Source organism: Centrocercus urophasianus, unplaced genomic scaffold (genome assembly GCF_019232065.1).
Source record: "Centrocercus urophasianus isolate 14NV4802_14NV808 unplaced genomic scaffold, USGS_Curo_1.0 seq_10, whole genome shotgun sequence".
Taxonomy (NCBI): Eukaryota; Metazoa; Chordata; class Aves; order Galliformes; family Phasianidae; genus Centrocercus; species Centrocercus urophasianus.
The window spans coordinates 49,146,282-49,169,271 of NW_024884142.1; the positions used below are offsets into that span (position 1 = coordinate 49,146,282).

General features: G+C 38.8%; 1 protein-coding gene across 2 annotated transcripts in view; it reads left to right on the forward strand.

Annotated features, from left to right (window-relative positions):
• Positions 1-22,990, forward strand: part of PDE7B (phosphodiesterase 7B) — a 164,659-nt gene that overhangs the window by 106,256 nt on the left and 35,413 nt on the right. The window lies entirely within an intron of this gene.

Here is a 22,990-nt window from a genome sequence, read left to right on the forward strand (position 1 = left end):
GCTCTAAGTTAATAAATATTCAGATAAGAGTGTCATACTATGTAGTTCAGTGAATTTGACCACAATTACAGTTGTTGTGGTCATGACCAGTTTCTTAGTTTTTACTTCAAAAAACATAGTTGTTTTATTTTCAATATTTGGTTGCTAGGGTTTAGGTTAATTAGTCAAGTTTAAGCGTAATTTATTATGAAAAACAACTTATCTGACAGCTTTTCTGAATTAAGGCTGGGAAAGTAACTTATAATAAGATAGCACAGTACAAGCTGAAATGTTCTTGGGTAATAAAAAGAAAGGTTTCTACCAAAAATCTATTTAAATGTCCTTTTTTTTTTCTTTTCGTTTTTTTTTCCCCCTCTGGGATTATTGATACTCTTTAAATCAGGTTAGTTTTGTGTCAGGTAACATTTGAAAATATTTCATCTCAAGCTATAAGCTGAATCTAACAACTTCACTGTTCTGTAAATTACTACTGAGATTTAACATAGTAAATTTCTTTCTATAAAGCCATATCATAATGGCTTTCTATAAGCCATATCAAGGTTTGTCAAAGGCAGAACTGGATTTTGCATTCAAGAAAAAAGGCAATTGAATTCATATGTTGTCCTTGCCTTTGATGGCAGTAGTGTAATACTGATAAAAGAAATTCAGGACAAAGTTGAGAAAGCCTAGTTGAAGTTGCCAGGCTATAGAAAGGGATGGAAGCTCTGAGAGAAGCTGGTGAATACGTGGAAAAATGGGCAGAGGGAGCTCAGTGGGATGTAGGGTTTGTGAATGAGAGTTTCTCTATCACTGTTAACGACCCTCTTCAGAGATTTTTTTGGAAGGCTGGGGTGATTGCCTGGTATCTTTCCCTTTGGTGGCATTACAAGGCACGAGTCAGATATACAAGAGGAATTTACATCTTAGCCCATAAGTCTGTCTGCTTCCCAAGGCACTCTTCTTTTCCTTTGCAGTCAGAATAGGAGCACCTGAAAAACACTCACGTACCCACAGATGCCTGGCCTTCAGCCTGTGTTCACAGCATTTTGAGATTTGCTACTTAGCCAATGCTCTTGGCTCTTCATTTGTGCAACTATCCTTACTTTGCTGTAATGCTAAACTGTCAGAATAGGAGAAAGTAACAACAACAAAAGAAAAAAAACACAGAAGCTTCCTTTCATCTGAGTGGTGCCTGTCACTTAACTTCTTATGAAGTAAGGGTTAGCAATTAAAGCATGCTTCTCATTTCTTTCCTAAATACTTAACATGTATAAATGTACACCACAGTTCTTGATGGTTTCCGAATTCTAGATATATGTTATTCTCCTTCTGTGCTCCTTGTGTTAAGGACATCTGCTGTGTTACTGTAATGAATTATAGCCTTAAAAAGTTGTGGTCTTCTGCCTTTCTCATGGTTTCCCTTAGCGAGAAAATAGTATCACTATTTTTTCCACCTACTTTGGCTGTTAGGGACATAATGTTTCATGTAGTCTGAGGCCTCCAAGAACTTTTTCTTTATTTGAAAAATTACTACCTCATGATATTTTTTTCTTTCAAGTAGGATGTTCTGTCCTTGATGGGCTGTTACAGACAGCATGGAGCCATCAAGAGTGAATTGCTCTGTTTGGTCATAACGTGACTAATGGTTAATACAGCTGATCCTTTTTAGCTCCCTCTGCATGGTTCTGTCCTGATCTGCAGTGGGATCCTTGGAAATAACAGAGAGGTTCATTCTCTGGGTCTGCAGAGCCCTCAAAACTCCCTGCTAATCTCTTTGACAACTTCACCTGGAAGCATAGATGGTAACAAGTGTTTCATGACATGGAGACTCGGCTAGAGAGACATGAATGCAAACCTACTTATTTTTAATTACTTCCAAAACAAAACCACATTTCTTCCATAGTAATGGGACTTAGGTTTGAAGGCAGGATGGATTATTCAAAATGGAACTTTCTTATGAATCTTTCTGCTTTATAAGTTGACTCATGTTTTCTTAAGTAGTACCTGAATAATCTTCAGTAAGTGCAAACTAAAGATCTGCCCATACTAAAATGTTTTAAAAAAAAAAAAAAAAAAAAAAAAAAAAAAAAAATGGCCACAATCTGAGTTTGCTTTGAAAACAGTGTTAGGACCAGTAGTTCTGTCGTGTCAACCAATATGTTTTTCTTGACTTACTTATTTTCCAAAGTGTTCTGTTTTCATATCTGAATGGCAACATAAATGACTGTATTCCATTGTGTCCTGTGTGTTCCCTTCAGAATCTTAATCTTTCTGATCAGAAGTCACTACTATTTTTGACTACACTTGTCCAACTCAAGAAATACAACCTAGGCTCTGCATTTCTTGGTGACAAGACTCTTACATCTGGTTGCAGACATCACCATAATTAGACTGCGTCAGTTGTGCCCATTAAGGCTGTCTCAGCAGCCTGGGTTCAACCCAGCTCAGAGGTATGTCATGTAATCTAGAAAAGCTCATTTAATAACAGGATGCTTATTCTGCATACGTTTTGGTCCAGTGCCTAACAGGGGTTCGTACAACAAGGATATTTCAGGTCTAGCATCTGCTTCTTCTCTAGACTTGCAGCTGGAAATTTGAGGCAATTCATGGCCTGTTCATTTCTGGCATTTTTTTCAGGCCTGGGGAACTTAAAGCCAGTTTTGATAGATAATCCTCAGAACGGCATTTTCTGAAATTTTTGGTTGGTCGGTTGGGTTTTTTTGAGAGATACTGCAACTTCATGAATTAAAGACATTACGTTACTGACTTTCTAAGAAGAGCAGCAGATTGTTCTGCCCTGTCCTGGTGATATTGTCAGAAACTAAAAACTGAATCCTTCACTCCTGATGATGTCTCCTTGGGTGTGAAAAGAAGGAAAAAGTCTTCATAGCTAGAACTGATTAACGTCAATTCTGTAATGACAAGACATTTTGAAATTACTGTCTCGTGTCCTTTAGATGTTTTTGCTGTTCAGCAGTCTCCTCTGTTAGAACATGTTTACAGCAGCTCTGCTTTTAAACTAGAATTTCTGAAACGATTCGAAGAAAAAGAAAACAGGGAAATTGCCTTGATATTCAGTGACAGTTATAATATCATGCAAATCATTACTAATGGAGAACAATTATGAAGTGCTCAGAGACTAATGTAATAGATTTTTTACACAAAGGAGGAAGGATGTTGGACCTGCTGTAGAACTGTGAAGAAGTAATTACATATCATCTTTTGTACCTAAGAAATGAGATATTTTTAAGATGTCACACTAGCCATGACACACTGAAGAACATCATGTTCTAGGCAGTGAGGTGTTTTGTTTGTATTTGCATCTTTCAGAGCAGCCATTTGTACTGCAGCGTTTGCATACCTGCTGCACGTTTTGGGCATGTGTCTGCATTACCATTTTAACTCTGTGCAGTTGTTTGGTAGGCCGTTCTTGGGTCCATGGTAGCCACTTAGGATCTGTTGGCTTGCTTCAACCAATGTGTGAGTTCTTTTCAGAGTGATTCTTATTCTGCTTGGCAACATGACCTCCTTGTTACCAGTATCCTCCTCTAAAGCCTTCCTGTTCTTACAGTGAAATTCATTTTAAGTTCTGAGAAGTTTTCATGAAATTTATTAATTTGAGGTTAAAACTTTTAGTGAGACATAATCATCCATATCTTATGAAGATGGAATAGATGTTATTTGAATGTTCTTTTGCTTCAAGGACATAATGCTGCTTGCCTCTGGCTATTCTGTTAATTTTCATCTGATTTTTCAGGACTCTGTATCAGCACTTCCCTTAGTTATGAGTGTCTTTTGGGTAATGCCATTTGCTTCCTGCAGATTATGAAGAATTACTGTAGGGCAGCATGCACTGACATGACAGATAGAAGGCTTCAATTGCACCTGCAATCAGACTCGCCTACTCCATCCAAGTGGAAAATGGAAGTGGATAAAAAGGACACAGTATGCACTCTTGTTGGTTTGTGGCCTGGAGCCCTGAGTCAGAAACCACTCCACCTTTGAGCTGCGTTAGGGGAATCCCAAAACCTGGGTCCAGCCCTGCATCTTGCTCAGTATGTGACAGTGTAATTTAATGTATTTTGCAGCATCATTTAGTTACCTAAATATAAATACAGGAGTAACTTTGATTTTAACTTAATTTACTTAGAACAAATCACTTTGGAGGAACTTGATGGTTTTCCCTTTTTTGTCTGCTTTGAGCATCTTTTCATTTATCTCCCTATTTTAGATTCTCAGAAGTCTATTTCAATTTCCAGGATCAGTTTTCCATTTGTGGATAAAATGCATTTTATATTTAACAGCTATGGGAATATGTACTGAGCCCAGATTACATTCATGCCATGCTCGGACTGACTGGAAGAGGTGGATGTTTCTTCCTTCTTACTTTGGACTGGAAAGAATCCATCTGACCATTTGTAGAAGGCTTGACAATACTAGCTAAAAAAAGTTTTGTAGTCTTGCATATTTTGTAATGTTATTCACTAGTCACATAAGATATCTTCAGTGTTTATTGGAGATGCATCAGGGTCAGGGCTTTTGTGTTGTCTTTCAGTTTATCCCCAGATGTCTGTTTTCCCAGTGAATAAAAGTGTAAACAGGACAGTGAGAGGATGGCTTGTTTTCCAGATTCCAGTCTCTTTGTTAAAGTTATTCATCTCAGAATAACTGTGTAAACATTTTGGAAAAGATAAATGTTCCTGAAATATTTGTGGTTTGAATTTGTTTTCCTTGATAAAGAACATACATTGAAACAGTCTTGATGAGCTCAATTCACTGCTTTGGGAGGCAACACATCTTAAAAATCTTTTAAGTGAGTGTATATATTTATATTTCATTTTTCTTTGTATTTTGCTTTTATTCTCATTGGAAGGTTGCTCAGGTACCTGGCTGCACTAATGCTACAGCAGCCTGACTTAATTCATGGCCAGTTTAAGCCACTTGTTTCTCTGCCAGTACTATAGCCTTGAGATGAGTCCTGGTTTGTTGCTGTGTATTAATATTTAGTCATAAGGATAATCAATGTGCGTGACCTATTCTGTGGTTAGAAAAATAAATAAAAGAGAAAAAAGTACTTGGTTTTTACTCCTAGGTAGAAGTTCCAAGTAAGTGTTCCTAACAGGCAGTGTTCACGTAATTGGTTCCCATTGCTGTGCTGATACTAAGTAATAAATAACTGGGGAACTGATGTGGCTGAGAAAATAGAGTTTGTACTGGACTGCTTTTATTTCTTTTCAAATAGTCAGTTTTCATCATGGCTGCCACACACACATTTGCAGCAGTGAAATATGGAAAGCATTGTCAAGGACAGTAACTTTCAGATAATACAGAGAGGCATGGAGATGACCTAAACAAGCTGAGTAAAATACTTGTTCGTTCAGTACTTTTGTCTCCAGATGCTGCCTTGAATTATGTTGACCTATGGTGGTATGAAAGTGTGATTGTCTTCACTGGTTTTGCTATTGGAGTAGCTCACATGTATTTTCTATTTTAGGGTTTTACAGTGTGTATTTTTAACTGAGGAGGTAGGGAAGTGATCATGTGTACTCCAAAGCAATTATGTTCCAAAAAACAATGAATGGGAGACTTCATAGATCAAAGCATGGTGTGATGTCTTATGATGGCGTGTTATCTGAAAGATGCCAAATGCCCAAAGAGAAGCTGAGAATTTTATTTTTCGAAGTCTTAGTAAAACTGCCAAGCTGAATAGCTTCAGTTATGAAGTATTGCTTTAGTGTCCTGCAGTTGAGACAGGGAACTTCTCCCACAACATTTGAATTATTTTTTGCAAGCTTATGTAATAGATTTCATTAATTGTGTCTATTAGGGAAACTGTTTACGAAAACTATGTTCTACGGTGACTAGTTGCTGTGTAGATACCTTAAGGTAAGAAGTATCTGGGAAATAAGATTTAAACAACTATATAGCAGGAGTTTGCATCTGACTCAACGGTTTAATGAGTGTAGGCAAGAGGCTGTGCAAAAGCTATTACGAAATCAAAATATAAGTAAAATCCAAGCAGTTAGTGAGCAACAGGGGCTTAGATTTGGAATGTCAGCACCCACCCACCTGCTCTTTGCTGAAGGCCTAACACATTGTGAAGCTGGAAAGAAATGTTCATTGACTCTGAAAACATGTGGCTGAACTGTGGTGTAAAGTCTGTCCCCAAAACTAGCAATTACAGAACTTCAAGTGAGGTCTTGTACATGAGAAGATAGGGTTTTAATAACAACCATATTCTTGTCAGGAATTTGGCAGCCTAACAGTTTAACAACTCTGATCAGAGGTTAGCACTTTAAATAACATTTCTTAAAGAATTTTGGCTATTTCATTCCTAATGCAGCTGTATTGATATTTCAGTGGCATTTCACAGAATCACAGAATGGCCAGGGTTGGAAGGGACCTCAAGGATCATGAATCTCCAATCCCCCTGCCACATGCAGGCCCACCAACCTCCCATTTAATGCTATACCAGGCTGCCCAGGGCCCCATCCAATCTGGCCTTGAACACCTCCAGGAATGGGGCATCCACAACCTCTCTGGGCATTTTTCTGTACTATTTGAAGCTACAAGATATATAAATGTAGAAAAAAATGAACGGGGCAGAAAGTGTTGTATTGACTTTTTTGATGCAGAGAAAAATGGGTTAGATGGTACCTATCTGTGCCTTTACTATTTGTAGCTTGTAGACATGTCTTTACAGTGAAGAGGGAGGAGCGTTTGGAAAGCAGTTTCCCTGAAGAAAATTCAGAGGGAGAACAGCATGTGAGGTCTGTGGAGTTCAAGATCTTGTTCTACTTCCTGCCAAAGCAAAGAAAAAAAATAAATTGGCTTTACTACCAGAGATAGACTTGATTGGTTAGTCTCAAAAAATGAACTCTCAAAGTCTTCAGTGGAAATGAGATTTGGTGGGAACAGTATGAATGATTACCAGGGTCAGTGGCCTGGAGAATAAGGATAAGCCTCCTGCGTTAGGAGCAGAAATTTCAAAGAATGTGGGGAACATGCAGATCCATGAGGGAAAATAATAAATTACCCTACAGTGGAGAGGGAGAGCTTGTTGAACAAGATGCCTTCTCCTTTCCAGGAGGAATAGCTCTATTGGTAAGATGTTGCACAAAGCTGTCTGCAGCTCTGCCAAGCTCTACTCTCAGATGAGTCCAAAATCATGGTATTGAGTTAAAAACCCAAGAACTGTGCAGGTGGAAGGGCCTTCCAAGGGTCTGCACTCCAACCAACTGCTCACAGCAGCTCACACTGGTTCACTCAGGGCTTTACCTAGTATGGTCTTAGAAACTTCTCACTGAGACTTCTCTGATTGAGACAGCACAGCCTCAGTGTGTCATCAATTCAAGAAAGCTGAAGTCTTCCAACTTAAACAGGAAGGCATCAGAGTGTTTCAAGTAGTGTTCCAGGCAACTAGTGAGAAATAGCTTGAACAAAAGAAAAAAAAAACAAACCAGAATAGCATGAAAAAGCTTATTGTCTTATTTAAAGTAACAGATCTGTCATACAGTAGTATAGTAAGGACAAAAGAGTAATATTGGATTGGAAAAAAAAAAAAAAAAAAAAAAAACACATTTCAAAGCATAACATATTCCAGATGGGGCCTCATGAGGACAGAGTAGAGGGAGGCAATCACCTCCCTCTCCTTGCTTGCCATCACTTTTTTGATTCAGCCCAGGATACTATTGGTCTTCTGGGCTGCAAGTGCATGCTGCTGACTGATGTTCAGCTTTTAGTCCATCAGGACCCTTAAGTCCTTCTTGGAAGGGGTACTCTCAAGGAGTTCGTTTCCCAGTCTGTATTCATATTTAGGATTGCCCCAACCCAAGTGTAACACTTCACACTTTGTCTTGTTAAACTTCATTAGGTTCTTGTGGGCCCCATCTTAAGCCTGTCCCAGATAAGTTGTTCAAAACCTCCTGAAGAGCTTGGGTGGGGAAGGTTTAAACATCCAGCTGTCACCAAGCTAGGGTGGATTTTCACATATTGCAGAAAAAAAAAAAAAAAAAAAAAGAGGAAAAACACCTAAGTTAAAGTATATGACCAAATGGGCAATAAAGGAGGGAACTGACTGGATCTTCCTTGCTATAGTACATTTGAAGATACGTGGTGGTCTCTTGACAGAGAAAGTACCATTGAGCAGATAGCGTGGATATTGACAAATGCTATTTGTAGGAAGTCGTGGCTTTGGAATTAAGTTGCCAGCTCCTGTTTCTGCTGTATGTAAGGCTTTTTATGCTTCTGAATTAGAGGATGGAATGTCTTTAAGCTGCTAATTACCGTGGCAGGAGCCTGTGGTGTCTACAGCTACAGCAGGGGAACATCTGTCTGCAGCAATTAGGCAGGAGATACTCAACTAAAGGGCCACTTGCAGTTAGAGTGGGTTGTTTGCCAGGCGAATGATGTAGGGCTGTTTATACAAACCCACTTTTCCTCTTAAAATCAATTGAATAGTAAACACATACCCTTGGCAGTCTTTGGGCATAGAATTAATTATGATAAATCTCTGATACTAAGTGTCTGCTATTTTGAAAATATTATGTTGGGTGGGGAAATCCCTCAAATTAATTGAGTAGTGTAAGAATTCATACCAGAAAAAAAAAAGGTCTTTTTAAAAGTGTATTGTACTGTATAAAATAATAAAAGCCTTTGAAGAATGGGCAGAGATGGTGCCCTCTTGGGTGTGCAGAATAGTTTTTATTAAAATGAATATACTTCTACCTCCTGGGCTATTTATTACTTCTGTTAAAATCAGAGTATTAAGGCTGTATTAACCTTAATTTCTTGAAATTTCTGCCTGTTGCACTGCAGATCTTTACCTAACTGGAGATAAAGGGAAGAAAAAAGGAAAAGAAAAAAAAAAACCACAAATATTTGTTTTGTCTAATTTGTTAGAAAGTGTTTAGTCACTGCTGAGCTGTCCTTGCAGCCTGATGTGACTGCCCTAGCAATGCAAGGTGAAGCAAAGTCTTGAGTTGTAATTTCCAGCTCAGTTTCTGATCTGAAGTCAACACTCCTCAATAACATCCAAACAGAATACTGTGTTTTTATAACTATGATAAGATTCTCTTTGCCTGAGGTTTCCCCCTCTCTCCCACCACCAACTTGTTTCTTTTCCTTTACTGACTGATGATTGGTCAGACTTCACAACATCTAAATGCAGATGTAACCACTCTGTTTCAGACAAAAGAGAAAGCTTGGCATCAGAGAGGGCTGCTACTGCTCCAGGGTATAGGGAAGTACTGGCTGGGTTTATCCTTAAGTGCAAAGCTCGTGACAACCTGTCACTTCCTGTTGCTCCTAGGCCACCTCAAACTAACACATTCACATCTTCAGAGACCACAGCAGTAATGTCACTTTCTGAGATAGGAAATCACAGTCACAGAGAAGATCAAGATCTTGGTCGCCTCTAGACCTCCGTTCCCCTTGCCCTAGAGGTTGAAGATATCTTCCCCTTATATATCCAAATGGAAAATTGCTTTGGGAACGTGAGATGTGTCTTTTTGGGTGAAAAGCTGGACAGTCTGTTCACTTCCCTGGAGGGGAGTAACCACGTGTACTTCCATTGGCCCTTGTGCCAGCAGCCAGTTGCTGGGACACTTGGAGAAGGGCTGACCGTAGGAGCCAGTGCAGGGACTGATTCGTTCTGCACCCATACTTGGTATCTGAGCTCTAGGGAGAAAGAAGGGGGGGAAAAAAAAAAAAAAAAGTTTACTAAGTTCTATTTTATTAAAACAGAATAATAACATCTTCTAGTGAAACAACAGACCTGAAGTGTAAGCTCACAGCTGCAGTCTGCTTGCCATACAAATAACTTGCTGCTAAAAAAAAAAAAGTGATTTAGTTTCCTGTAACAATCCCTTTGTGTTGTGATAGATCCTGTTCAATTCTAGAGAGAGACTTGCTCATCCATGGGGTTTTAGGAAGCTTAGTTTAAGGTGAACTAAAATATACGTCCTTCATCAGGATTTCAGACCCACTTCTTCCTTCCTCTTGGCAGATTTCTGATCAATACTTTACTGTGTGTAATTGACATAGAATCTATGAATGTATTGAGTGCACTGCAACAGCTGTGTGGGACTGAGAGAATATGGCAGTATGCATCTTCCATTAGTACCTGTTGCAAGTTTTACAGCTACAGACAAAATTCTATGCTGTTCTTCACTAACAGGATGATAATGAGCTGATTCTTACCTATCATCCATGGACTTTCTTGTCAGTGCGAAACCAAATTAAAATTTAACTTTTTTGAAATGCTTAAGTGCTTAGGTCAGTGTTTCAGGTTTGGTGAAACCTAGGCAAACACCTGGGAGAAAGAAACTTTTTGCTAGAAACCTCGCAAGCACGGAGTTGTTCCTCTGTAATAAATTCAATATATAATTTGCAGGACCTTTGCATTATATGTCATTTGTAAGTGGATTCTCACCAATTGACATTATTTTTTGTACAGTTCTTGAATTTTCTTTGGTAATGGTTAGCTATTCAATATAACAAGGTAGAGTCTAGAAAAAGCAGAAGTGTTTTTTGGATGTCACTCTAAGACATATTCTGTGTTTATTCAGCATGATCTGTTTTGAAGAAAAAGACAGTAATCTTCTTTTTCTGTGTTGTGTCTTGCAATTCCCAGAATAATAATGTTAAAAAAAATCTCTGCTTAGTATGAATTGCGTAAGAGTATGAAGAGTCAAGAAACACTTTTTATATGCCTTCACACATGTATGCCAAAAAAGTCTTCGCCAGAGTTATTCTCTATTGGAATTTGCAGAGGTTTGTGAAAAGCAAATATTGAAAGACTCTTGTTCTTTCTTTTTCCTTTAAAATACTGGATGAGGAGGAGCATGGGGAGTTGGATTGCTCAGAAAGGGATCTGCTCAATGAATATCTAAAACAGAGCCCTGGGGTTGTTAAACCGTAATTTCAAGGTAAATTCTAAGACAAAACAGAATTGAATTATATTTTGTGCAGTTTATTGTTCCTTTAAGGTTTATAAAAACATCCCTGTATTTTTTGCCTCCACTCAAAAAAGCCTGTTTGTTGTATAAGTTTCAGATTACACTTTCCTCCTCTTTCTGGAAGACTTTAGCAATTACTTGCATTCCCTAAGAACATGTTAATCCATAGGAGACAAAAGTGTGAGCTTCTGTTCTCAGTCGTGGTCATGGAGAAAGGCGGTGCTGTTCTGTAGCTGCCAGCAGAAGGATCGGGCATTCCTGATGTGTAGTGCCTAGGGCAGAACAGGTTGTCCTTCATCCAGGATGCCTGGTCTTCCCTCCCAAAAGTTGGTGCAGGTTGCTGATGTGACACTACCATTCATTGCTTCAGTGTGTTAAGCTGAAGTCTAAATCAGGTGTGTATAGTTACGGGATGAAGGAGTTGGCTCAGCTAAGCCATGGTGCCATTTAGTTTTACTTTAGATAGTTAATAATGCAACTGAACTTTAACAGTGAAGGGAATACATAGAGAAGGCTGATACTGAAGTAACTTGAGACTAATCCAGAGTTGTTGGTTTGTTTGTTTGTTTTTTTTTTCGCCACCCAGCAAGCTTTTCTAAGGTTTTAAAGTTGGATGCTCATGTACATAGGGCTGACCATAAACAGGCCATAGTAGTGATGCCTTTAAGGCCAGCAGTCAATTTCCAGCCCTGATTAATGCAAGCTACCTCAAAGGAACAAGGCTGTGAGAAATGCAAAAGGGGGCTTCCTTGGAATATCCTGGCCATACAAACTTTTCCTCGTGTTCCCCAAGCTATGGAATAGTTCAGTATTGAAAATGTCTGAATAGCTGCAATGACTGCTATTATTATTGAAAGATGGCCCTCTAAATCCTTTTCTTTTTAAATTTTAAAAACCTTAATCTCAATGTTTATTAAAATAGTTATTGGCTTTTTTTTTTCTTTTTTTTTTCTTTTTTTTTTTTTAACTAAAAATGTCATTTTCAATAAATGTATAAAGATTAGTTTGGTATTTAAATTTGCATTCTTGTAGGATTAATAACATGGCAATTTTTTTCTTGTATAAGATAACACGGTTCTAAATGTACTTTCTTCACGTTCGCATATAGACAGGCTAATGTGGATACGTACAGGTTTATATATACATTTTTATGTACTCTGCTTCATTTTGGACTGGAATACTCAGAACAATAGAGTGAAAGCATTAGTTTTAGTTTCTCCTACTTAAAAAGAAACTTATCTGGAAAACTAATCTTATTAACAGAGGGTGTTAAAAGCAGCTTGTGGTAATCGATCTGAACTTTCTCTTAGCAGATAATTCCAAGATTATCCATGTAAGGAATGGAAATGCTTACAAGAGAGTATATTTGCTAAATTCTAGGCAGGCTAGGGTTCTGGTGGTTTGGTTTTGGTTTGAAGATCAGGTCAATAATAAACAAGGTTTAAAAAACGTTTAAAAAATACAGTGTAAAAAAGCAGGAAGACAGAAGCTTTTTCCAAGCTGTAGAACATTCAAGCTCTGCTTTCACTTTATGCAGCTTTATTCCCGTGTCAAGCATCAAAATGAAAAATATTCCACTCCAAATATTTATATTATCTACATATGTCATTTTTATTTGTTTTCTAAACAGGAAAAAAAGAAATCTTATAAGAAAAGGCTGTTTTGTTTTTTTTTTTAACCAACATAATATTTTTGGATGAAGGAATATTATATAATAAAATATGGTCTAGCTCAGGAAATACTCATCTTGAATAAGCAAATAATACAGGGGTACCTATGCTTATTTTGGACAAAGTTCTCTTGCCTTTATTGTTCAATAATTCATGGAGTTATTGAGTTACTTGTATGTTCCACAGAGAAACTAAACCAGATTCAAACCAAAATGAAAGAAGGTTTGCAGCTGTTGGCCACAGATACTGGTTTTGAATACAAAAAAGAATTCATTTCAAATTATGATGGACAAACAAAAGACCTTCATTCATCTCAAACATTTGTTCCTACAGTCTCGTGTGTAGGGAAAGACTCTAAATCACAGCAAAGCTTCAGCCTGTGAGCGGTTTTCTCCTGTGAGATTTTACAGGCACCTTCTTGTGCTGCCAATTCAAGGCAGTACTGTGCCCCACTTTCCCCATTCCTGGTTTCCAGCTTTGGAGGCTCCTGGGGTAGTCTCATGGGCAAGGCTGAGTGTGGCTATAGGGGATGGGCATCCTGGTGTGAAACACACAGCATTCCAGCCTGAGGAGAAGGCAGCAAGTAAGGGGAGGCTGGGCTAACACCAAGTCATAGTGGATGGGAGGAAGACAGTGCATCATGGCTGGGATACCAATTAGTGTATTTACGTACAGTGCAGAGGGGAGATTGTGAATGCCCCCTCCTCAGAAGCATTCAAGGCCAGGCTGGATGGGGCTTTGAGCAACCTGGTCTAGAGAGAGGTGTCCCTCCTATAGCAGGGGGTTGGAACTAGATGATCTTAAAGATCCCTTCCAACTCAAACCATTTTATGAGATGGGAAAGAGAGCGTGAAGAATGTGCTGTGACTAATAGATTAAAATGAATTAGGTTAATACATATGATTGAGACATTTCCTTCAATGTGTCTCACTTGATTATGTGTGAAGTTGACTTAAAATGTTGTGCAAGCACCATCTGATCTTCAGAGAGAGGTGTTCTATACAGAGAGATCGGTATAGACTGGATTTCCTCTGATGTGCAGTGGATTGTCAGCCAAGCAGTGCTAGCACAGAATGAAAAGGGAGTAAATCCCAAATCCCTGCTCACCTCTTCCAAGGGTAGAGCTGTGTTGTGTAAAAACTGTTAACAGGTGTTGAGATTTGGTTGATAAGATATTAAGCATTACAGGAGTAGGCAATATGTTGTTGCAGTGGTGGTCATTGCATTACTACACACAGTTTTGAGCATGTATATTTTGTAGCTTTGTTGGAGAGGGAAAGTGTAGAAATCTCTTGCGCAAACTGTGGAAAGAGAGGGAAATTTTCTTAAATGTCCTCTCGGAGCTGAATGTAAATTTCATTGTTATGATGTGAACGAAAACCTTTGCATTCATTTTCTTTGAATGCCGTTGAACTGCAGTTAGTTTGGAAAGCAAAGTGTTTGAAGAATGCTGATGTAAAAACAACAATCAGGACTGCAGGTACAAGATGCTATTGAACCACTGATGTCCTGCATAGGACTGCTTGTTGTGTACGCAGAACAAATAAAACACAGAAGTGGAAAACTCAGACGTGGAAAGGAAACCAAGAAGTAAGCTGAGGGCTTATGATTGTCATCCTGTGTTTAAAGTTCAGGAGTGTCCCCTTTCTTTCTGTCTCAGAAATCTGAAATTATTTAATGTTTTCTAAAAGCAAGTTCTATGTGGTCTATTCCGCTTTGGAATTATCAGTATTTTCCTATTAATTTTTGTCATTATATCTATTATTATTTTATATAAGTAATCAAATTATCAATTTTTAAGCATTGGCTTTGAGAGATACATATGGGTTATAGCACCAAACAGTTTCTGCTTGACTTCCCAATAGCATTCAGACAGAAAATGAGTATGATGCCTTGGAGCTCAAGTAACCCATCAATGCAAGCCATAAAATGCAGGAACTTGCAAACTGTTGTTCTTGAGGAACTTGTAGAATAAAAAAGTATTACATTAACAATGCACATTAAAAATCATTTAATCAATATTATACATAGGTGAACACTGAGAATTAAGACCAATAAAGCAAACTTGGTGGAACATATGATTCACAATTACCTCAATTTTCAGCAGAAAAAAAAATCTGTTCTTCAATTGTAAAACTAATTTTGGTGGATTCAAAGACTCCAGTTTAAAGCATTGATAATACTCAAATCAGAAATCCATATAGTAAAATCAGATGAAGATAGATTCTTGGAAGTTGAGTTTCAAGTTACGGTACATAGGTAAGTGCAAAGGGGTCTCTCAAAGTACAACCATCTCTAAATGGTTATTACAGGTAAGAAAATGATTTATAGTTTGGATGGCTTAGACTCTGGGTATAACTTTTGAGTGAAGGAAATTATATGTGTTGGGCACTGGAAATAAAGTACCTTGACCTAGGGCACTTCAGATATAGATTTGAATTCTGGATTTGGTTTTGGCATTGTTCTTAGACAAAATACAAGTTCCTTGTGATTTTTCCTTTACACAGAATGAAAGTCATTATATTTATACTTCTTAACCTATTGTGCTAAAATTGTGTACAGAGGATTGAAAGTACACAAGCCTTAGAAGTTTGTTATTAATTGCATGTTTATTTTAGTAGTTTTGAGTTTGGCAGAAGATGGCAGTCCAAGAAGTACAATTTAAACAATTAATAATATTTTTCTTTTTGCTGCAATTTATTTGGGAAAGGGATGAGAGTACCATGACAGTTAGATATTATCTTTGATGTTGCCATGGTAGTGCAGCCTACCTGTTGCTAAGAACATGCTGTAGCTGTCGTTATTACCTTTATTACAGCTCTTAACATTTCAGAATGTACCCTTCAGATTTTAAGGTGTTATTTTAGATTTAATTTTGTATGTGAGAAGGCCAGTAAGTTTTGCCACTTTCCAGCAGAGACCTACTCTGGTGCAGAAGCAATGATACCAATAGAAATACTTGATTCTGCTAACGTAGGTCCCGTCCTTTACCATGGAGTAATTTGCAAATCTGAATTGTTATTCAGAAATGTGAGAATTATCTAGATAGCTCAGTGCTGTGTCTACTAATATTCTCTTTCCCTTGGAAGTTAGTGATCAGTGTTTGGATGCAAAAAAGGCTGAAGTGCTGAAGCCCCAGTAATAATACAGTATCAAAACTTCAAAACAGAGACAGGTGGTACTTAGCACTAGAGCTAGAAATGAAGCATTCAGCTCACTAAAGGAGCATGTCCACTGCTAGTCCAGTTTCTTGATCCAGCAAAGTGCTCTGGACCTCTGCTACTGCTCAGAGTGCTGCTGCATTTTGGGACCATGGCAGCACTGAGACTTAAGATGCTTCCAGTGCTGTGTTTCTGCTTGTGAGTGCTGCGAACTGCAGGCAAGAATGGGAATTATAAGAGGATCACTCGGGGAAAAAAAAAATATATTTATATTCCTAGCTCCCTCCTTTATTTTCAGCTTTCAATAGTGCATTTAGCCCTCTAGGTAGGTATGCTAGATGGCAGAAACAAAATGTTTACCATGTTTGTCTACGCTGTCTCCTTCAGGTGGAGATGGATGATTTCTGTCTTCTGCATTTGTAACATGATAATTATGCAAGTCTCTGTGCCTTCTTGCTGCATTCTTTTTTCCAAGGCCTACCTCTTGCTTTTAGTTCTGTAACCCTGTCTCTTGCTACCAGTTACCAGTCTCTGTCATTCCTTTGCATACAGAGTCCATTAGCAAGTTTGTGAAATTCCTGCTGGCAAACTCCAATGTCTCGGTTTTTAATGTCTCTAAAAGTAAAAAGTTTGCATATGAGTAAGCAGCCTGTGTAATTTACCCATTTTCTTATGCTCCCTTTCTGTCTTTGTGTTCTATGCTACTTTGTGTGAACTTCATATGAGCTTCTTCATATGGGGCTAGAATTAAGTAATTATCAATTAGAATTTGTTTCTTTTCATAGGGAACTGTAGTGCAATTACTATTGCATAGCAAGTGTTTTGCTTTAATGGAGCTGTGGGATAATGCTACAGAGATGAGACTGCACCGTATGTACTTGAGGGTGTGCCCTCACACGTTGGTAGGAGCTGAAGTTGCGTGTGTCTATTGGTATTTATTACAAACAAGTAGTATCAGTCACAGGGCTAATTGCAGGTTTAAAATGTACTTACAGATAAGTTTGGTGTGGTCCCAACTGCCTGAAAGCAATCCTCATGAACAAGGCCTGGGATTTTCCCCGCATCGTGCTGTGTTTGTAGCCATGGCGCTTAATTTAGGAGCAGCATGACTTAGACTCACTGCAGTAAAAACCAAAAACGTGCAGCTGTGTTAGGCAACCAGTCTGTTAAGTGTTAGTCACTGGGTGGAGGTACCTATTCTTCTCCCCTCACTTACACCTGAGGATACATGAAATACATCTGGCCGTAAGGCAATAACTCACAATGCATTACTAAGCTCAGAAACCACTGAATGCACTTCCAGTGCAATATAAGATACTGGCATTTTGAAAAGCTACCTTCATTAGAACGTGTAGGATTGATTATTTGTTGTAGTCGGCTCTGACTGTTCTGATTGGATGCAGCTGTTTGTTTCTGCGTGTTCTGTGTTTGTTCGTGCAAGTACAAACAGGCGTGGGAAGAGGACGTGGGTACGGGCAATGACTGCTCTTACCTGGCTCTCTGTGGCAAATTTTATCTCCTTGAATTTCAGTTCAAATTCTGCATGCTGTGACAGTTTTGCCTCAAGATCTTTCAGTTCAAACCCAGTTCTCCCATGTTACCAGGTGTGATGTAATATGCTTTAAGGAAGGATTACAAGAGTGTCTGTAAAATTAACGTTTAGTTACATTTACTCCAGATGTCCATTTGCCAGAGTGGACAAGTGTTCAAAGCATGTCTGCAGATCCTAGTGTCTTCCCCTAGCTGTGCATCAGGACACGAGTGATTGTATCAGGAGACTATCAGTATTGAGGAGGGTTTTACGAGCAGATTGACAGCTTCTGATCTATCATGTATCCACACTGGCACAAGTAGAGCTAATATTAAGAGATTGATACAGCAGTTGTACAGACTTTGTTCAGTAAAGGAAAGCAGAAGTTATGCTTGCCTTCTACAGTCAGGCAATGCCAGTAGTTTATGTTGAGCTGGCAACCACAATTTGCTCTGAATATGGTTCTGTAAGAAAGCAGGGGGTGAGGGATGTCTTGTCTTCAGGAGTTGCTGGTTTGGAGATGGACTTTTGAAAGCTGAAACTCAAGTAACTAGTAAAAATAAATAACTGTAGCTCAAAATATGTTGTCTCACTGAAATAAACTTTTTCCAAAAAATTCAGATCTCCACAGGGAATTCCTGGTTCCTCAGATCAGAAGTTTAAATTTCTCCTTTGTGAAAAGGAAACTTTACAAAACTTTTGTAATTCAAGCCTTTACCTGCAGTACTGGTATAAGAATTATTCTGTTCATTTATTTACTTTATTATTACTCTCTGAAGGTTGTATGTTCATGGGGTAGAATACTGCAAGAGGAATTAAGTGATCTTCTCTAAGATTCTACACTATCATTTTATCCTTTTTTAAAAGGGACTGTCGACAGTTGTCTTCCTCTGCAGAGCCTTCTGAAACAAAACTGCCAAATGTGTTGGGTTTAAACACTATTTAAGAGCTCGTTAAGACTGTTAACAGAAATGATGGAACCATCATATGATGCAGAAAACTTAATGTTTGGGAGCATTCAGGTACTTAAAACTTTGGTGCTCATAAGTGGATGAAGTGAGGTGGCTCCCAGAGTGTTTCTCCCACTAGAAAGGAGTTATCCCATCTCCCTAAGGCTAATGTCAATCTCTTTGTCTGCTCAAAGGAAACCTTGTTCACTTCAGATCTTGCGCACGTGAGGGAATAAGCATGAAGTGCTTTCTGCAGGCAGGAATTTACAGCTGTGATCCTTGTAACACTAGGAGAACTGAAGGAAAATAATCAAAACAAGTACAAATACAAATCTTTCTGAACAAGCATTAGCTGATTTCAAATCAAAAATAATTCCTGGAATCCTCTACTTGTTCTTAATCTTTCAGTCTGAGCTTGCCTTTCACCCAAAATAATGGTGTTTTCAACATCATCATCTCATCTTCCCCCACCTGAGGAAATCTCAGGCCTTTATAGTACTGAATTCCATGCACAGGTGGCCTTGTTACTGCCCCTCTGTTTTCCACGGAAAGCACTCAGAGACTGCAGGATGTGTCCTAAAGCTTAAAGTCTGCTTAAGAAATATTTGGATGAAAATTGTAGAAAAATCTAACCAGAATAAATACTTGTAACCTCCTGTGAATTCTCTGTGGTATACTGACTTACCACATGGAGCTGTATACTAAATAAAATCAAAAATTAGATGGCTCGCCCTGACTTCTGCTGCATGAGGCTGCTTGGTTGTTTTGTCCCAGCTATAGACCTGTTTTCTCTCCTAATTTGTTGTGTTTACTCAGTGAAATTGAATCCCACATCACTTCAGGCAAGTCTTGGAGAAGTTGTTTTCTTCAGTGCAGATGGCTGTTTGCTCCAAATATATGAGGCAGCCCAGGGCCGCTTCGTTTTCCTCTTAACCCTTCTGCCCTGAACCTGTGCTGTCCCTGTCTGCTGTCATAGCACATTGGCTCTTGCCATGCTCGACGTTTTTCCATGACTGTAAGCTGCTGTGCCTGTCAGTCATGTGTTGTCAGCTGCCTCATGTCCACACAGGCTCCTGTTACCTAATACAGCTTTCTTTGACCTCTTTGCTTTGTCTTCTTATCTGCTTGTTGTAACGAGGATGAAGTAAAATTAAAGTGTGCAGTGACTACCAGGAGAGGTCTTCGCTGGAAGCTGTCCTGGTGATTTGGCTGAAGCAAGAGTGCAGCAACTTCACCCTGACTGTGAACATTCCAGCCACACAACTTCAGCCTGAAGGAGCCAGGGAGGACCTGTACCCTTGCTGTTTCCCTTCACCCTGTTTGTTTCACTTGGGAACACAATGAGCTGTCAAAATTTCCTGCCCTGCTTCCACAGAATCCTTCCTTTTTCTCCAAAAAGGATTATTTATCTTAAGCTGCTAATTGTATAAATTGTCAGAACAATTGTTTAGCTTGATTTTAAGGTGGAGAGCAAAGACATGTAAAGATCTTCTGGGGCTGATGAAAGTCCCATCAAAGCCAAATCAAGTCAAAGGGAAGGAGACTGATGTGTTGCCATTAAAGGCCCTTGACTTACGGAAATTAAAAATCATGTGGTATGGTGCAAATCTGGCACAATCCCAATTCTTAGGGATTCTCTGTTCAATGTACTTATATGTAATTAAAAGTAATAGAGAAGAATATAAAAGTTTTCCTAATCAGTTCACCAAGAAAGAGTGGAGGAAATCAGGTGTGGTTGATTTAGCCCACTGCCACTTCCTAACTAATCCTTCTCAGAGAGAGACTAGGTGGCACCTGGTAAAGTATTCTGAAATAACAGATTGATGAGGTAGAGCTACTGGATAACATCTTTGGCTCATCAGAAACTTGCCTTTCCTGAGGGCAGAGTTAATAATCCTGGAATGTAAGGGTTTTAGTGGTTTTTATTGTCAGTGGGAATGCAGATTTATTCTGCATATAGATTTCTGTAGTGCTTGACATAGTCCAAGCTTCTGTAGTCTGTGAAAATGTAAAATGATACAAATAGTTGATATTGATCGTGTCAGTAATTTCCTACGACTTCAGGTCCTCAGGTTTGCTTGTTAAAATTCATTCACGTGTTCTTAACTTGAAGTTTATTCATTACCATGCATATTCCTTACCAATTTCAGGTAAAGTTTCAGCATTAAGACTTTACCACCAGTTGCTTGCATTATCTCTTTCTTCAGTATAAAAATTCCTCTGATGACCGAGATGGTTATTTTTTTAATTCTGCGGCTTATCAGCAACAGAGATTACTGCAGGATGATCTTTCTTAAATGAAATGATTCTCTGGTGTCCTGATCACCATTCTAGATGTCCCTCTCTGTCATTTTTCCAGGAGGAACTGAGCTTTCTCAGGCACTCTTTTTTTACATGAGCTTCCATTAAGTGTTGTCTGATGGCATCAACACCTCCCTCACCTCTGATTCTGTTGGAATTACCTTTCCTGAACTGTGTATATATTTTTGGGTTAGCAAGGCTTTAGTTCCATAGGAGATATCAACAGCACTGTGAGAGGAAGTTGTGCTGCTAGTAAAATGGAAGTGGAAGCTGCAGGCATCTGGGCCGTAGAGGCAAAGAAGATCACAGTAGCAGTGAAGTTTATTTAAAATAATTGTAGCTGTATATACCTGTATATTCCCAGCTTTGCGTTATCATTAGATCTCACTAGCTTTTCTTCTAAGCCAAGGTCATTAGTTAAAAAAGAAAAGAAAGGAAGAAAAAAAAACCTCTTCCCAGTATGAATTTTTTAAAGACCATGTAGTAATTGCTCACAAGCAGAAGTTTCCTTTCAGCGCATCTTGTTATCTTCTTGCCTTTAGTCTTTTTCCAATTTAAAATTTTTGTACTCATCTCTTGCCTTCTCTCATACATTTGATGAAGTCCATATGGTCGAAATATACTGTAATGTTATTTTCCTACCTAAGAGCTATTTTATTAGAGGTAATTCAGTGACAGGCTTTATCTGGTTTTGGTCTGTCTTTGGAGAGCTCATGTTCTGTTTTCTTCTGTATTTGAGTTGTCTCCCTACCTACAGCAGTCTCTCCATCAAAATTTGGGATCACAGCGTTAAGATGAGAGTTTCCATTTGTAACCCTGTATGATTTTGTTATTTTCCAGTACTATGGTGTACCTCTTGATCTGATAAGTCTGTTCTTTCATGTTCAGAGAGAAAAATCATTCTTTCTTACACTACTGCGTATCTTAAGGTTTGGGGTGTTTTTTTTTAGACTTTTGGGGTTTGAATTTTGTCTCTTTCAAATAATTTGTTGAGTCAGTCAGGAGTTATATCTTTCCTAGTCAGTTAATGCAGGGGGTTATTTGCAGTTTCCTTTTAATTCATTGATGCATACAGAAAAACAGAGGCCTCAATTAAGGCATGCTTTGAGTCTAAACCCATTCTTTATTTGCTGATAGCTGATGGGTGGCAGGCTGAAGCCTGCCTTTTTGTTGTGTTTTTTTTTTTTTGTTTTAATGTACCTTGTGCCCTGTGCTCGCCATTGTTACCTTTCTGCATGAGTCAGCCAACGCAGTGGGTCCACCTGTGGTGGTGAGCAGTGCTTTTATGTGAGGGTGCTGACAGGGGAGATCTGACTCATGGATGCCAATGAATCCTGCTTTACTGTTTTACAAACTATTCACTCCACCCAGAGAGAAGGGAATAGGTTTGTATACCTGAGTTATTGCAGTTGCACGTGGCTTGAAACTGCACACCTCTGAGTTGCCACAGTTGAGGGGCAGGCAGAGGTTTACCCCTCCTGCCATGCAAAAGGGTGTGTGGGGTTAAGGGCAGCTCGGGTAGCTTGAGGCTGGATCCTTGGAGCCAGCGGGGGAGCTGTGGGTTGGCAGCTGGGCACAGGGAACACATGTTCTGTCGCTGGAAACAAAACAGCCAGATGAAAGTAAAGATTTGTGTTTATAATCTGAAGTGACTGTGTTTGAAATATTCTTAATTTGAGTGCATGCTCCTGTGTCTTTCATGCCCCTAAGGACCCCTAGAGGGCATAGAAGATTTTTTCCCCCTTCAAATAGTCAACTTAATCATTCTGTTTGGCTTTCTTCCCTTAAACACAATTGCAAGCACATTTTAAGAGAACTTTAGATAGGAAAAATAACAGCATCTAACTAGGTCCTTCTTTCATGCTGGAAGATGTTTTCTTGTTTTTAAACATAAGCAGTAGAAGCTAGAACTAGCAGCCAAATTCTTCAACAACTTTTGTTTAGATTATTCAGATGCTGTGTTCAAGTCCCCAGAGGAAGCACAATTCAAAATAACTAATAATTCATAATTGTACTGTGAACTCTGAGAGGCCTTTAGCAAGCTGTCTCTGGAAGTACAGTGAGTATGTTTTCAGCATGATGGCCTGTGCTCCTGCAGAGCAGGCATTGGTGTTGCAGAGCTGGAATACCCTGACCTGAGCTTCTAAATTCTCAAAACTTATTCTTTAAGAATATTTAAGATCTCGTTCTTGGGATTTTTCCCATGTGGAACTGGGGAAGTTACAGTACAATATACGATTTTTACATTTCCATATTTAAAAAAAGCTATCTACTTTCTGTCTACTTTGAAAGAGGTTTGGTATCCCCTGCACATGCTGAGTAGCATCTTTCATCTCAAACGAGTTTTGCCCATTTCATCGATGTTGCATAGCAAGTCGGGTACAAATCAATGTGAGTTATACAGGGATACTTACCATTGTATTGTCACTTTGTAATGCAT